Below are 17,806 nucleotides of genomic sequence, written 5' to 3'. Positions count from 1 at the left end.
TCATGAAAGACCTTTACGCAGTGGAGGCGCATTCCTATTTAACAAGTGTCAGACGGCTGAGCAAGGTCTAATAAAGACAAAAAATGAAAGTCTTTTCTATATTACTTTAGGATAAACAACGGTTCCCCGTTAAGTATAGAATGTACAGTACACAGAATTAGCAAAAACAGTGTGATCACCTCCTGGATAATGTTTTGGTCCATATTTGAAACGCAATACAGGAGCGATTTAGCGTAGCATGGACTCGACAAGTCCATAGTAGGTTTCCGGAGGTAAGCAGCATAAGATATTTCGCACAGGTCATGTAATTCCCGTAAATTGCGATCGGGTATTTTACAGAAGCGTAGCTGGCGCCTCAGATGTGTTCTATCAGGTTCATAATTTGGTGTCCAAGACATCAACACGGGTTCACAGCAAGTCCATAGTAGGTTTCCGTAGGTAAGCAGCATCAGATGTTTCGCACAGTTCATGTAATTCCCGTAAATTGCGATCGGGTATTTTGCAGAAGCGTAGCTGGCGCCTCAGAAGTGTTCTATCGGGTTGATAATTTGGTGTCCAAGACATCAACACGGGTTCACAGCAAGTCCATAGTAGGTTTCCGGAGGTGAGCAGCATCAGATGTCTTCGCACAGGTCATGCAATTCCCGTAAATTACGATCTGGTATATTTTAGGTGCGTAGCTGGCGTCGTGTTCCATCGGGTTGGCGAATTTGGTGTCCGAGACATCAACATGGGTTCACAGTTAAGACTACTCAAACCACTGTAGCACAGATCTGGACTTGCAATGTAGAAATTTATCCTGTTCATGTAGTCGCACACCTGTCTAGATGCCTTAGATTACTATCATAAGTGCAGTGGAAACCCATTTGAACTCCATAGCCCTTTGCACTCCCGTTGCGGTTCATGTTACGATCAGCCGTTCGTCTGTATGACACGACCGTCGACTTGGTGTAACGAGAAACGTGATTCGTCCGACTATGGCACACATTTCCATTCATCCGCGGTCCAATATTAATGAACCCCTAACCACTGCAGCCGTAATTGACGGTGTCGTTAGATCAACAAGCACACACGTGGAGGTCATCTCTTTCGGAGCCGCATGTTCAGCAATGACGCTGAACGGAATGATGCGAAACACTTGGGCCCGCACCAACACTGTGCCCGTTTTCTCCCACAAACCGCCACTCATCCTCCTTTCAAAGCAGGGTATTGTCCCTGACCTCCATGTACTGTACTGAAGCATGAAGGCCCAACACATTTTAATCAAATGCAACTACACTACTGGCCATTAAAATTACTATACCACAAAAATGGCGTGCTACAGACGCGAAATGCAAACGACAGGAAGAAGATGCTGTGATATGCAAATGATTAGCTTTTCAGAGCATTTACACGAGGTTGCCGCCGGTGGCGACAACTACAACGTGCTGACATGAGGAAAGTTTCCAACCGATTTCTCATACACAAACAGCAGTTCACCGGCGTTGCCTGGTGAAACGATGTTGTGATGCCTTGTATAAGGGGAAGAAATGCCTGCCATCATGTTTCAGACTTTGATAAAGGTCGGATTGTAGCCTATCGCGATTGCGGTTTAACGTATCGCGACATTGTTGCTCGCGTTGGTTGAGATCCAATGACTGTTAGCAGAATATGGAATCGGTGGTTTCAGGAGGGTAATACGGGATGCCGTGCTAGTTCCCAACGGTCTCTTATCACTGGCAGTCGAGATGACAGGAATCTTATCTACATGGCTGTAACGGATCGTGCAGTCACGTCTCGATCCCTGAGTCAACAGATGGGGACGTTTGCACGACAACAACCATCTGCACGAACAGTTCGACAACGTTTGCAGCAGCATGGACTATCAGCTTGGAGACTATGACTGCGGTTACCCTTGACGCTGCATCACAGACAGGAGCGCTTGCGATGGTGTACTCAGCGACGAACCTGGGTGCATGAATGGCAAAACGTCATTTTTTCGGATGAATCCAGGTTCTGTTTACAGCATCATGATGGTCGCATACGTGTTTGGCGACATCGCGGTGAACGCACATTGGAAGCTTGTATTCGTCATCGCCATACTGGCGTATCACCCAGCGTGATGGTATGGGGTGCCATTGGTTACACGTCTCGATTACCTCTTGTTCGCACTGACGACGCTTTGAACAGTGGACGTTACATTTCAGATGTGTTACGACCCGTGGCTCTACCCTTCATTCGATCCCTGCGAAACCCTACACTTCAGCAGGATAATGCACGACCGCATGTTGCAGGTCCTGTACGGTCGTTTCTGGATACGGAAAATGTTCCACTGCTACCTTGGCCAGCAGATTCTCCAGATCTCTCACCAATTGAAAACGTCTGGTCAATGGTGGCTGAGCAACTGGCTAGTCACAATACGCCAGTCACTACTCTTGATGAACTGTGGTATCGTGTTGAAGCTGCATGGGCAGCTGTACCTGTACACGCCATCCAAGCTGTGTTTGACTCAATGCGCAGGAGTATCAAGGCTGGTATTACGGTCAGAGGTGATTGTTCTGGGTACTGATTTCTCAGGATCTATGCACCCAAATTGCGTGAAAATGTAATAACACGTCAGTTGTAGTATAATATATTTGTCCATTGAATACCCGTTTATCATCTGCATTTCTTCTTGGTGTAGCAATTTTAATGGCCGGTAGTATATATGGTTCCAGTTACCTTTCCACGTCTCAGACATCTACGATGCATATAGGATGTTCAAAAAAAGTGTCGAATACTTTGACAGGTGGTAGTACTTATTGAAACATGAAAAGTAAGTCTAGTAAATATTGGTCCCGAAATGCACGTGTTTACAGGTGATGTTCAACGTGACATCCATTCACAAAAATGCACCCCTCGGCCCTGCGGCGTAATGAATGACGCACTCTTCGATGTGTACCCAGTTGTTGTCCTGCCTGCTCGCTCGTATTGAAGACGCCAGCCTGTAGTGTCCGCACATCGTTGATTGGCATAGCTTAGACCAATTCCTTCAAGTGTCCCCATAACCAAAGTCTCGGGGATTGAAGTCTAGGGAACCAACAGGCCAATGCGTGCCCCCCGCCCCCGACCATTCCAGCGCTCCTGAAATGTCTGCGTCAGATATTCGTGGATACTGTGACGAAAGTGTGCTGGTTCGCCATCACATGCGAACCACATTTTTAATCGTTGCTGCAGCGGCGCAGCTTCTGACAAGGCAGGCAATACATTAATGACAAAGTCCAGATAATGAGCCCCAGTTAACCATTGTGATAGCACGTATGGCTCTGTTAATATATCGCCAAGTATGCCTGCCCATACGTTGATTGAGAATCGGTGTTATGCTCTCTTTCCTGAATTTCTTGGGGATTTACATCTGCCCATACAAGATGGTTACGGAAATTCACAACAGCATCTCTTATGAACCCTGCCGAATCGGTAAATAAAATCTCGGACGTGAAAGATGGATCTGCGGCACAGTTCTGCAACAGCCATTGACAGAACCGCCGTCTGCCATGATGAGCCTGTTACCTTAGGGCCTGAACGCTCTGTAGCTGCTACGGGTACAGCAATTGTTCATGAAGTACCTCCCAGGTAAGAGAATGAGGTACGTCATGTGCTGCTGCTAATCGCCGGATACTGGTCCCAGGGGTTCCTTCCACCAAACGTAGCACATGTTCCTCCGTGTCAGGCATACGGACTGTGCGCGAAACTCCACTCACAGTTTTCCGAGGTGCAAGGATACTAGTGACCCTCAGACGCTGCAAAAGTCTACCGAAAAGTTTATCAGAGGGCACTCTGTGCTGTGGAAATTTTTCAGCGTAGAGGGGACGGGCTCAAAGGCTACGTCCACTTGCTAAACCGCAGCAGAATGTCATATCCGCCATTTCACTAGAGAAGTAGTAGGCTTTTGCTAGCAAGTGGTGTGAACCGTGTCGAAGTGTCGCGGTTGGTTCTCTGCGTTTCCTTCTTGTCTGTAGCGCGTTCCTTCTGAAACTCACGCTTCGCGCTCCGTTGGTTCCTTAACCTAGCCAAAGGGCGCCGTGGCGTTGCTGCGGCTAGAGAGCCTGTATAGGGAGAGAGTGGCCAACCGGACGATAAGGCGGCCATTTTTCTACCAAACTGCGGGCGGGACTTTTGAATGGCCAGTAGTGGATTAGTGGAGTACACACTTCAAAAATGGTTCAAATGGCTCTGAGCACTATGGGACTTAACATCGATGGTCATCAGTCCCCTAGAACTTAGAACTACTTAAACCTAACTAACCTAAGGACATTAGACAACACCCAGCCATCACGAGGCAGAGAAAAACCCCGCTGGTAATCGAACACGGGAACCCGGGCGTGGGAAGCGAGAACGCTACCGGACCACCACGAGATGCGGGCAGGAGTACACACTTACCGAAGACAATATGGCGAAATAATTCGTTAAGTGCATTTGTTTATAAGAATAATGTGTTATAATAGTTTTCACACAGCCAATTTACAGGTCTGTTTTCAAATTTAACTATGTATATTGCAAGTTGTTTTATATGTAGTATAAAGCAAAAACGACTTACTTCGCATAGATAAGAGTACTTGGGGTTGGTTTCTACAAGGCTCCTGTTTGATTTATGTCAGCCCTGTTGAATGCGACTGCCGACTGCTTTCGTCTTTCATCATTGTGTGGAAATGCTAACACGCGAAATCCACCTTCGCCTCTATCGGAACAACCAAATGCAGCAAAACCTGGCATCGTTACGAACGTCTGCAGAACGAATTACAGATGTCAAAAACAATATTGTACACTTACTGACGTGTCTACTTCATACATATAGGCCTACCGACTTCATCACAAAACGCTTCATTACTGCAACTCTTATTTAATATCGCAAACGCTAATTACGTACTAAAAACTATATACAACTAACATGGATGCACAACACATAACAAATCTCTCAATAATTCAAATACCTTTTAATAGTTTCCAAAAGTCCTCTGAACTTTAATTCAACTCAAAAGCACGGCGAACATAGGAGGCGAGAGAGACGTTTGGCGCCATTTTTCTGCCAAAGCTAATCAACCAATCACGGGCAACGGGCAACTTCACCTATGGCCACTCTCTCCCTATACAGGCTCTCTAGCTGCGGTCGGCTGCCTGCCAGGTTTGCGAGAGAGCGTCTATCTGGAGGAGGGACCCTAGTTGCGAACGTCTGGGAACGTACAGGAGGCCACGCCGTTTTGTTGATGTTTGGCGTGACTCGTATCAGGTGTGATGCATCGTTAAGGCTGTGTAGCACCCAATGTTACTGTCTTGGTCGCAGATGGATCAACGGGGATGACGCCTGGTTGTCCATTGAAACTCCTATCCTACGGATGTCGTCGGACTTAAAGTAAGGCGTTTTGACCATTAGTTTGCGTTATTTGCAAGCAACTGGGCATTCCGGCGTCTACAGTAATTCGGCGAAGATTTTTGTATCCCGCCTGGAAGGCGGCGCGTGGGTCTGCTCCTGGAAACTGGAGGGTAGGCCAAATTTAGGAAGTGAGTAGGAGCAGGAAAAGGTGAAATGCTTTAGTACTGCGTATCGGTTATAGCACTTTTACTGGTGTATTAACAGATACAACTGATAATACTTAACTTTGGCTGAGATGAGCACCTAACATCGGCTAGAAGTTACAAAGGCAATATCTGCAGTGGCTCACCGACTATGAAATAGAAACAATGTTGCTTGGTCGTCTACTCGGAATCAAATGGATTGAACTGGAGCGGCTGGAGGGCGCTGTCGTCTGTCTCGGTTTCGTAGTGCCAACCTACGAACTTGCACGTATGCCGTGGCATCGTAGCTATCGATACCACAAAGATTATTTGTTGCGTCGCTGTGTAAATGACTGAACAAGAAGCAGTTTATTTAATGTTCACCTTATGTTCGTGTTCTGCGTGTGATGTTTGCGAGTGTAAACTTGACTCTCACCTTTGTCTGTTGATTTTGAGCGCATCGTCAAATACTGGATCCAAGTAGTGACTTTCAATTAATTAGCTGGATTCTTCCGCTGTGGCCGAGCGGTTCTAGGGCTTCAGTTCGGGACCGCGCTGCTGCTGCGGTCGCAGGTTCGAGTCCTGCCTCGGGCATGGATGTGTGTGGTGTCCTTAGGTTAGTTAGGTTTAAGTAGTTCTAAGTCTAGGGGACTGATGACCTCAGATGTTAAGTACCATAGTGCTTAGAGGCATTTAAACCATCTGATTCTTCCTTTTCCTCGTCACGACGCGTGTTAAATGGCAAGGTAGAATTGTAGACCTTAAGTTGCTACCTCATTTGCGTGGCTTCAATAACAGAGCCTAACTAATTAAGGTTTGTGGTAAACAAAGGTATTTAAAATATTATCTGAAACGTGTCAATGATTTATGTTGCGCTAGTTCATTCTGGTGTATGAACGTACGCGTTGGCACGTCTGCCGTGTAAGGGAATCCTGCTAGTTTTCATTACTTTCTGACCAGGGTCCTTGCTCGACGCTTGTCTTTAAATACGCCGTTAACCTGGTTGGCGTATGTTGTGACTATTTTAATTACTGCTCAATAGCGCAACACAGTCAGCCGTCAGAAGCCATGTATGTGTTACTTATTCCTTTATTCTAGTTAGTCTATAAGCATGATATTCTTAATTTGTTACTCTAGGTACCAATTAAGTTGCCATTTTTGAGGTGTTTAGATGGAGTGCGGTTCCTCTGAGTATAGATTTGTCAATTTACAATTTGCTGTTTTTGCACCAGTTTTTAATTGTACTTGTGCGCGTGTATGTATTTATACATATATGAGTGGAACCTAAATTTTTTTATTACTATAGATCTGTACTTAATATCATATTGTAAAGAAAGGGACTTATTGCTGGTTAACTGTCGCCGTAAGGTGTTGTGGACGGTGCAGTTTCCTGTTATTCATTTTAATGTTCTAGTCAACGTGTAAACTTGCTAATTATTTTGTCTTTGCATGGAGTATGCCTGCCTTGATTTTATGAGTGACTGTTTCATAACCAGTTCTTTAACGCGCCGACGTGCATATTTATATTTATGAGAGAACTTAAATTGTGTTCGCCTGTTGAACTTTAATTAAAGTGTAGAAAACTGAATCAGGTGTTTATTATTGTTCTAGTTGTATTATCCGTCAAGTGTAACATGCGACATTTTCTTGGTCTGTTATCAAGTGTTACAATAAATGCAAATTGCAGTGAAGTGATGCGCTATTTCAGTTGTTCCCGTGATTTCCTATCTCCACATTGATTAATCTAAACTCATAATATTTAATTGTTTAAATATTGGAGGGAGGTGCGTGTGTCCCAATGGTAACAGAGAGTTATTGTTTCCCTTCCTAGTTAAGGGGGGAGGTTCAGATTTGCTTCACTGTCTTGCATTTGAAGTACAGATTTTCAAATTGATACGTTTTCTATTTCCTTGAAATTGTGCTTTACAGTCACTTGTAAATTTGACGTGTGTCGTAATGGAGCCAAGTGATTTTCCCGGTATGATCTTCTTAAAGAAGGATTAGTTAGTATACAAATTGTTCATTTGTCAGCAGCATACGTAGGGTACGGTGGCGGACTTGGTCATTAGGTAGCGTGGTGCACTGAAAAGTCCAGTAGTGAACTCATCGGGCAGGTCAGCCTCGCCCTAAATGTCATTAGTAGTGCTGTCGATGAATTAAATCAGAATATTACCTTTCTTCACGGAACTGGTGTTACTTCGAGACATAGGGGACGGCTGCAGGCCCAGTTGTGCCATTGGCACTCTCGTTTACAGGACTTACAATTACTGTCTTTGAATGAAAAACAGCAGGTATCGGTTAGCCAACTTACCCAAACAGTAAAGGAACTTCATGTCAAGGCCAGTGTATTAGGATTGGAAGATGTTCATGATGCAGATGAGAGTTTGGCTTCATTGGGTAGCAATAATCAGGGTTTTAGTAGTCAAGTGTTTAAGGGTCAGGGATAGGAGGTGTTTGCCAAAGTTCCAAATCCGATTATGTACTTATTGCAAGGGATTTCGGAGTTCATGATTGATGACTTAAGTTCAGACGGTTTTGTGGCTTGCTGTCAGCCTCGAAATACATACTAGTGCCCTGCGAATTCCCCAGGTGGTTGTGCTGCGTCCTTTGTATCCGTTATGCAAGGGGCTTCTTAGTGAAATTCTTTCTGAGGCCTTGCGCGGACGGTCTACCTTAGGTGAATTAAGAGGCTTAGTCATTAAGCGTAGACTCTCACCAAGGGTTCGGCAGCATTTAGAGAGCCAATATTATTGGCGACTGTAGGGGTTCGATGAGAAACTCTCCGAATGTATAGAACGGGTTCAAATGGCGGTAAGGCCTCTTGATATGAAGGTTACTGAACGTGACTCCGTTCTAGTCATAGCCCAAGGGATGAGACCCGAGGATCGATCACGGACTCGGTTTGTTCGTGAGCCGATCTCATATAAAGAGTTGAGTCGTTAGTTCTATTGAGGCGCTTAATTTTGCCTTTGAATACCGTTGTGCTAGCTCGTCGGAGGGAAGATCAATATATGTAGTAATGGAGCCTAAGCGAGGAGTTGTTCCTTTTCCTGCTCAGCGTCGATGTTTTAGGTGTGGGTTTACCGGTCATTTGTTTCGTGACTGTCGAAATCAGCGAGCAGCTCGTTCTAGTACATGACGTCAGAAGAGAAGGGACAACGGTTGCAAGGATGGTCCATCCAAGGGCTGTGCCCATATTAGAGCTGTGTCGGGGTCATGGCTTCCCCACTTGTGTGCTGCGCTTAATTATGAGCCCGTTTGTGCCCTGTTGGATTCTGGCAGCGCCATTTCCTTGCTTGATTGTGACTGGCATCTTGAATATCGTGTCCTATGCAGGTTTCCTCCTTTGTCGAAGTGAATGGACGGAAGTTACCTCTGGTGGGGGAGCTAAAGGGGAACATTGTGGTAGGCGATTTTTCTTGGCCTATTCGTTTGCTTGTAACTTAGAACCTTTCAGTTAGTTTGTTGTTGGGCTGTGACTTTGTTCGCAAGGTCGGCCTGGTGCTCGATTTTGCGAGTAATACCTTTGCTTTGCTTTTCGTCCGGCAAAGAAATTCGGTTTCTGTTCTAAATCTGTTCCACTTAAGGCGGTTCATAATATCGTTTCGCAGTTTGATGTTGGTCATTTGTCAGACTTGCAGGCATCTCGTTTGATCCAATTATTATTAAGTTATCCTCAGGTCTTGACTATTCGATTGGGGGTTACTGATCTTATTTGTGACAAAATTCGTTTGATGGATGATGTTCCGGTGCGGCAGGCCGCTTACCGCTTGTTACCTCCCAAGATGCGGATATTACGTCTAAACTCGATGAGATGTTGAATAATGGGGTTATCAGACCGTCTACTTCCGCATATGCTTCGCCTATATCCTTGGTCTCTAAGGAGCGTGGTAAAGACTATCGACCTGTCGTCGTTTACCGCCGCTTTAACCAGTCGGTATCGATGCCTGATCTTCACAATTTTCACTTGGTTCACTGTAGAACTCTGTTTTTCCGTTTTGGATTTAAATAAAGCCTATTACCAGGTTGGCAACGGCCTTGCCACAGTGGATACACCGGTTCCCGTCACATCACCGAGGTTAAGCGCTGTCGGGTGCGGCCGGCATTTGGATAGGTGACCAGCCGAGCCGCCATGTGCTGTTGCCGTTTTTCAGGGTGCACTCAGCCTCGTGATGCCAATTGAGGAGCTACTCGACTGAAAACTTCGGTCACAGAAAACCATCGTAACGACCGGAAGAGAAGTGTGCTGACGACACGCCCCTCCTAACCGCATCCTGATATGAGGATGACACGGCGGTCTTATGGTCCCGATGGGCCTCTTATAGCCTGAAGACAGAGTGCTTTTTTTTAATTACCAGATACCACTTACTCAGGATTCTAAGCCTGTTACCGCATTTGCAACGGATTGGAATCTCTTTGAGTTCAAACGTGTTCCCTTTGGACTTGCTACTGGGGCAGCAGTGCTTTCCCGTATTTTGGATAATTTTTTGGGTGATCTAAAATTTAATTGTGTTTATAATTATTTAGACGACGCTGTAGTCTTCAGTCCTAGCTTTGATCAACACTTACAACATCTGGTGTTAGTTTTAGATCACTTGAGTGACGAGGGATTGACTGTCAAACCCGGTAAAATTAAATTATGTTGTGGAGAGATTTCCTTTCTTGGGCACTTGGTCTCGGCTGATGGCATTAGGATCGATCAGGAGCGTACTGTCAGCTTAAGATGTTTTCACTCGCCACGTAATAAGAGATTGCTAGATTTGTTGAAATCGCCAATTATTTTCGTAAATTTGTACCTAGTTTTGCTCAATTAGCAATTTGGAACAGAAAATATAAATCCACTATACCATTTGTACGTACAAAACAGCGCAATAACAATAACCAAGTAAGTGAATCCTCCTATGGAAGAAGGTAAAACACCATAATATGTAGCCAGGCTGACAGTACTGTACAATAAGGCACACAAACAGGACGAAAACTAACGTAACCTACAACACGATTCGAACCACAGAGCTGACAGCTGACCACCTAATGGCTGGAAGAGTATTGTAAGAAGTCATAGCCTGCCGACACATCTGTCGGAGCGCCGATGCAACGACTGTGCTAATATCCGCAACTAAGCGTCACGCAGCCCATAAACACGTGTTCCTCTAGGAAAGTACTCGTTTCCGGACCCGTGTTTATTTCACTAGTTTTTCTTGTTTCGATGATTACTACCCTTTTTAAAGTATTCGACACTTTTTTTTGAACACCCTGTATGTGCAGACTGAAGCGACAAACGAAAATTTGTACCAAGGCCGGGACTGAAACCGGATCTGCAGCTGGCCTGAAACGTGAATAGGAATCTGGACTGAGGAGGGAGTAGTGCAATGGTGATCCTCGCAGTCACGCAGTGCCACTTTGCCAGGGTGGCGTAGTGGTTACCGAACCAGTCTAGTGAGCACGCGTCCTGTTTTCGAGTCTTGCCTTTGGTACAAATTTTCATTCATCGCTTCAGTGTGCGCATGTTCTACACCTTGTTGCTTAACCGTGGTTCATCGTCCTTCAACCCGTTTACCTACACGCTCAGGCGCCGAAATATTAAAAATCTGACCTTTGTCAAAATCAGTTATATCAGTGCATTTCCCCACTCGCAGCCCGAATTGGCGCTAGAACGATTGCCTCTACGTTTCTTCTCCACTTATACAGGGTGCCTCTCCTGATAGTCAGCAGGTTCATTCTCTCTGGAATTGCGACAGCTATTGGCAATTTGGTTTCATCAGTGCGTAGATGGAATCACTCCAAACAGATGCAGCTCATCGCGTCTTTAATGTGATGCTCAGTCTCAGTGGAAATCATCGGTTTGGATCTAGCTGCGCACACACACACACACACACACACACACACACACACACACACACACGCACACATACGCGCGCGCGCGCGCGCACACACACACACCACTTTATTGCGATGTGTGGAATGAGGCACTCAAGATTCATTGTCGACCGCTATGGAGGTATAATGAGGGGAGTTGTGACGTCACACACTTAAAGGCAACATCCACCGTGTCAGTTACCTCAAATATTAGCTTCTGGTGGAAGTGATTTGATCAAAATATGCCAGCTTGTATCATTTATAGGTATATTAACCGCTCTGATTATAATTTAAAGTGTAAGGGAATCATATGTAATTCCACACTTTTTTTCTGATATTTTCTTTTCTATACATGAATTTTGGTTAGGTTGATTACTTTTACTGCAGTGGTTTCTTTGTTCCCATTGTTCTTCGACTTCCTTTCAGTCCAACTCCAAAAGCAGTCTGGCTGAAAGCTGTGGAAAGGAAAGACTGCGAAATATGTTCTCAGTCTTTCGGGGAAGAGGCCATAGACCGAACATCAGTGTAGTTAGTTCGCATTAAAGAAAATTCCGGATTATGAAAGCAGTCTTGCCACATTACATACTTTTTTATTCGAAACGTATAATAAAAGCAAATACATAAAAATCAAATTTACATTAAAGAGGTGAAATGATTCGTATTACTGGATTAAATATGCATGAAAATGCATTGTTGACACTCTGTTATTTATGAAAGCGCTGCAATATATAATATTCAATACAGCTGTCGCGTGTTCATGACAGAAATTAAGAGGCTATCATAGACAGTGGTCTGCTAATGCTTTGTGGAATCCAATATGGCGGCGCCAACTTCTAAGCAACATACGGCGTATGTCTGTAGCGCTAGCTCCCCTTCTCTCGAGGAAATTACGTCCAAAATGAATTACGTCTGAAGAACTGTGACACGTAGTTCATATGAGGGGTATGCAACAGAAGTGATTTAAGTCTGCATGACTTCGATTCATCTTGAAGTTCTCTTATTTACTCAGTCACTTGAAAAAATGAAAAAAAAAACGGTTGACGCAAAGAATATAAATCGTCCGAAAATAAAGTGGTTGCGATTTGAGAGATCTGATATTATCCATTAAATTTAAAGAAATACACAATTCTGACACTAATCTCTATTTGATAATTCTCAAAAAAGGTGTGTCGTTCATTGATCTCTCTTGAAATTTTTGAGAAAGATGAACTGTGTGAAAAGTGAAAACCACTTGCAGAGCGGAAAAAAAGAATGTGATGGATGTATTAGCTTTTATTCCTGCAAGTCGACATGCTTTCGTCAAAAACGTGCATGTCATTTTAAACACCAGATTAAGAAAGAAAGACGCCGTGCCAGCAACAATGAGCAAGCCACGGACGTATATAAGCAGTGAGGGGGGTCCAGGGGTCCGGACCCCCCCCCCCTTCCTTAGTTTACACAATAAGCGCCAATATTAGAAGAATAGCCGCTTTTGAAACCCCGTGCCACAAAATAGTCGCGCACTGCGCTTGGTTCACGTAGTGACAAGCCATGGAGGAATGAAGCTGCAAAAAATAGCTGTGCCCTGCGGCGGCGAGGTGTCTACCCCCGCCCTCACTATGTGTGCAACGGAAGTGAGTGCAATCTTGCCAACCGTAGCGGAATTCCGCTACGCGTACTGGAGTTTTTTCGCCTTCGTGGCGTAGCGGCGAAATTCTGAAATTGTTGAAAATGTAGCGGAATTCAACTTTCTTTGGCGAAATGTAGAACCGTCGTAAATTTTCGCTGCCAAGTACAAAACATGTAATATATGCACTGGAATGCAGATACCGAACAGTCTTTCTCCATGATGACAGACATTAAAACTAAAAGACTTATTACGCTACTCGCAGAAACGTTAAGAGTAGGGTGACCATACGTCGGCATTATTCCGGAGATGTCCTCCTTTCTAGCTCTTTGTCCGGGGTCCGAGCAGATTTTTACAGTGTCCGGCTTTTTCTCGAAGCTGAGCGTAATACAGTTAAATTTACAATTCGTCCCGTTCTATTGCTCTTTTCTTAAATACTTTAACTATTGGCACAGCCTTCGTGATTAACACGCACGAAGGCGGTGTTATTATGTGGCACCAGGATCGTCGATGTTATCGTTGATCGACCTATAAGCGAATGCAAATATCGATTTTTAAAATTTTCCTTTCGTAACTTCGCTTTGTATTGGCTTGGCTTCCTGTAGTGCACGTGTGATTTGTGAGTGTAATTTTTAACCGAGTGAGTTACGTAAAATATTTGGCTATTCATAAACGAAAGTGTACATTTTCTAATGTCTTTTCCTGCAAATATCCGGCTTTCAAGAAAGGAACGTACGTCTCAGTGGCCAATAGAGGTAAGAAATAACTCGATAGATTAACTGTCATGGTTTTATTTCATTGTTTCAAAGTCATTCAGTTTATTTGTATTCGGAAGTTTAAAGTACAGTTTACATGTCGTCAGCGGTTTCTTGAATTGTAGATGTTGGTAGCGGTGCTTCGAATGAAGGGAGGTGAATGGTCTTACGTTTTTCGCTTTGTAAACAATTCCGTGTTGTTGACATAACAAAACAATTGACGCCACACTGTCACCACAACCAATGTTCTTAATTTTTTTATATTGCTCAGTTAACCACCACCTGACCATCAGTAACAATATTAGCTACTAGTTTTACCGGGAATTCCCGGCAGTCACGTGACTTGTCCAGAGCTGACGGGTGGTATCCTCATCTGCAGTTGGCCCGTTTGATGTGTCCTCTTTTTTCTTCCTTTGTCCTCCTTTTTAAAGAATTGCATGTGGTCACCCTAGTTAAGTGACTTGTTGAAAGTTTGACTAGACATCGAGACAAGGACAATTACTGATCATTATTATATTTCGTACACAATTACGGAGGAACATTTCCGTAAGTTTGAAAAACGTATCAGTTATTATCTGAGAACTGTAGGTGATCAAAATATTGTTGCATCAACAAATTCATACATTTCACTGTGATTTTAATAAACATTGATACGTTTCACACACACATTGCTAAAAAAATCCTTGCAAATTAACTCCTTACGTCTTAGCCAGTTCAGATTCCATATAAAGAGGAAAATTACCTGTCGCATCAAACTACAATTACTATATTAACAGCAACTATTTGGTGAAGCACGATATTCAGGTCCATCACTGGACACTATCGTCCTATCTGTCGCTGATCGTTAAATGGCCCAGCTGGAAAGATATGGAATACATTTGTTTATAGCTTAAATTATTTATTTAGCCTGTATATCGTCAGGAATTATGTAGACTATATCATAAATTACATTTGAAACTGTAGTGGAATTTGCATGCGCTCGTAGCGGAATTAACTTGTTTTTGGCTGGCAACACTGAACGGAACCAATCCAGTGTGTTCTGTGGCTTCCCATTGAGCAGTCACAATTAGAGTGACGAAGTTTCGGGCGTCGTGTGTTAAGTCAGCTTAAACTGTGCGTACGTGTGTTTAGTTGTTAAAAGAGTCGTGTTTCAAAAAAAAAAAACTATGAAAAGAACGAGACAGAAATCCCTTGTGGGTTTTTTTTTCTAAAAAAGAGACACAGAATTCTGATGCACTTGTTTCGAAAGAGAGTGGCATGTCACCACGTGATGCGGAATCCCAGCATGAAGAAGCGGGGCCATCCAGGAAAACTGAGGATGAAGCAAAGAAGGGTGAGTCTCCTATTTACTATTATAAAAAGGGTTATATGATTTTGAACGGTAGTTTTGTAAAAAATAAAGAAGAACCTTCTAGTTTGATATTTAATTACAAGTGTACAAATGGGCCGATCGCAAAATATGTTACACAGATTTTTTGCTAGCTTAATTCCGCATTAGACTATTATATGAGAGCATTTGGTTATAATGTTTAATACCTATTTTCTATTTATATTTATAGTAACAATTGCCTGGATTATGGGCGTTTTCCCTAGGAACTACTCACTTCAAAGCTCTTGAAAGGTGTTAGTCTGATGTTAATGAAATTTCATGTGGTTACTGGCACATGTATTGGCAGTGTAAATCTCAACTTACAGAATTATTCAATCACCTATTGAAAGTTTCTTATAATTTTTCTAAAATAAGTTTTACATGGGCAATATAAACACAGAAAGCGTGTGATTGTTTTCTTGCTCTCTTTTTGTGGTACCTAATTTTGAAACTACCACACTGAGACTGTACAGTGTGACATAATTTCGTGAAGTTTAATATTGAAAATGGTTACAACTTTGTCCATGCTGAAGTAGCTTCTTTTTGCCAGAAAAAATGGTGACTGTTCATTGGCTGAAAAGTAAATGTGACAAACAGTGGCGCATAAAAAAATTTTGCACCCCTGGCGTGCAACTAGACTGTGAAGAAATTATTAGTAAGGCAGCAGCAAGACTTAAAAGGCTAAATATAATACTTTAAATTAAAGTAATTAATGTTTATTTTTAAATTAACTTACGACCTGAAGTTACAGCAAAATGTCAAAGTGTCACAATTTAAATACAAAGACTAATATAATAATATTATTGCTTAATATAAATTATTAATAATGATATTCAAAAATATATAATTACCTCCAATGTTATCTTACAATTAGTTGCTTTTTCATAAATAAGTACCTCAACAGCTACAATACACATGTTTGATTTAAAGACGCTTGATCAATTAGTGTTTCTCTACAGTTTTACTCGCATGTAATATGGATGCTAACGTATTTGTGGGTTTTTTAATTTCTGCTTGATTGACTCTGTTGGCGTTAACAGCAAAACCTTTGTATGTTGTTGGCGAAGACAGGTTTACCATCCTAAATGATGGTGTTGGACCCCCCCCACCTATGCAAAAGCTGTAGGTACGTTCCTGCAAGACGATTGTATGACATTTCAGTTGTTAAGCGATGTATTCTCATTTCTCATTCAAGTGCGATATCCAACTTGGAAGGATTGTAATGTTCGGCGCAGAACCATTGTAAGTCCACTTAATTGTAATATTTTGTAATAACTTCATGACAATATAATCCAGAATTCTGAATTTCCAATATTGAAATACATCTTTCTTACTATCGTAACCAACTACCGAACAAAAAAAAGCTATGTGCTTCGTAAATAATCTGTTTTTCATTTTTTCGTTTGCTGTTTTTCTTCAAATCATCTTTCCACCACTTTTGCTCTGCACGCCACATGTAGAGAGCATACAGTTCTGCGAACCATAAAAAGATTACTTTTCATTTACACTAACGGAAAAAAGCAACACCGAGAAGCGACTGTGCAACATAAACGGAAGATGGTAGGCGTGTTTCTATGTCTGAAAAGTGATGTCTATTTCGCAACAGTGGCGTATGAGTGGCGTTAATAGCACCACTGTGACGATGGAGATCAGGTTTGCTGTAAATTCACGCTGTAACGATCATGAGAGTTAGTTATCTCTGAGATTGGGTGTGGTGACCAGAGTCAAGAATGCCTTCAAAGCGACAAAGACGCCGTTATCAGTATCTCACTGTGTTTGAACGAGGTCATGCAACAAGGCTACGACAAGCTGGATGTTACTCCTGCGATATTGCAGAGAGAATTGGCAGGAAAGTAGCCACCGTAAATGATTGCTGGAAGTGGTGGTCACAGGAACGTACGTTCGCAAGAAGACCGGACTGCGGAACATCGTACTGCATCTGCAGGAGCAATCTGAGCAGCAGTTGGCACCACAGTGACACAACGGACTGTTACAAAATTGGTTAGTTCGAGGACAGCTCCGAGCCAGACGGCTTGTAACGTGCAATGTACTGGTCCCAGACCACCGCCATTTGCGACTTCAGTGGAGTCAAGCGAGAGCTCATTGGAGGGCAGGACGAAGTTTTGTTGTGTTTTCTGATGAATTCTGTTTCTTCCTCGGTGCTAGTGATGGACGTGTGTTGGTTAGGAGCACCTCTGCTGAGGGCCTGCAACGAACCTGTCTGCGTGCTACACGCACTGTACCTACACCAGGAGTTATCACCTGGAGTGCGATTTTGTATGACCGATCCTCCTAATAATGTCGTCCATTTGCACATAGGTCGAGGACTGCGAATCGAGTGTGAGGCTGGCTTCCAACGATTGAGCAGCTGCAAGTGAACCTCACAGAAAAAAATGTATGTTACGTGAATCCATAAATTTTTTCCAGTTGATTTCTATAGATCACGAAATTAATGACGTTCCCATTAATAACGAAATTAGGGGTACTTCCCAATGCGATAAACGATTTCATTGGTTCATCGGCAAAACCTTCTCTCATTGATTCGTCTTCTCGGTTACTACTTAAGAGTTGTTGAAAGGTCACTGTTCACCACAGATTCTGATTTCATAAAAAATTCAAATTGTCAAGGCTTGTCGTTCAGATCTTGCAGTATGAATGTGTTAGACAGAACACATGAATAATCTTTTTCCGATGCCTGTTTCCACGGTT

This window comes from Schistocerca gregaria, chromosome 7 (assembly GCF_023897955.1).
Source record: "Schistocerca gregaria isolate iqSchGreg1 chromosome 7, iqSchGreg1.2, whole genome shotgun sequence".
In the NCBI taxonomy this organism is placed as follows: Eukaryota; Metazoa; Arthropoda; class Insecta; order Orthoptera; family Acrididae; genus Schistocerca; species Schistocerca gregaria.
This window is presented reverse-complemented; position numbering follows the sequence as displayed.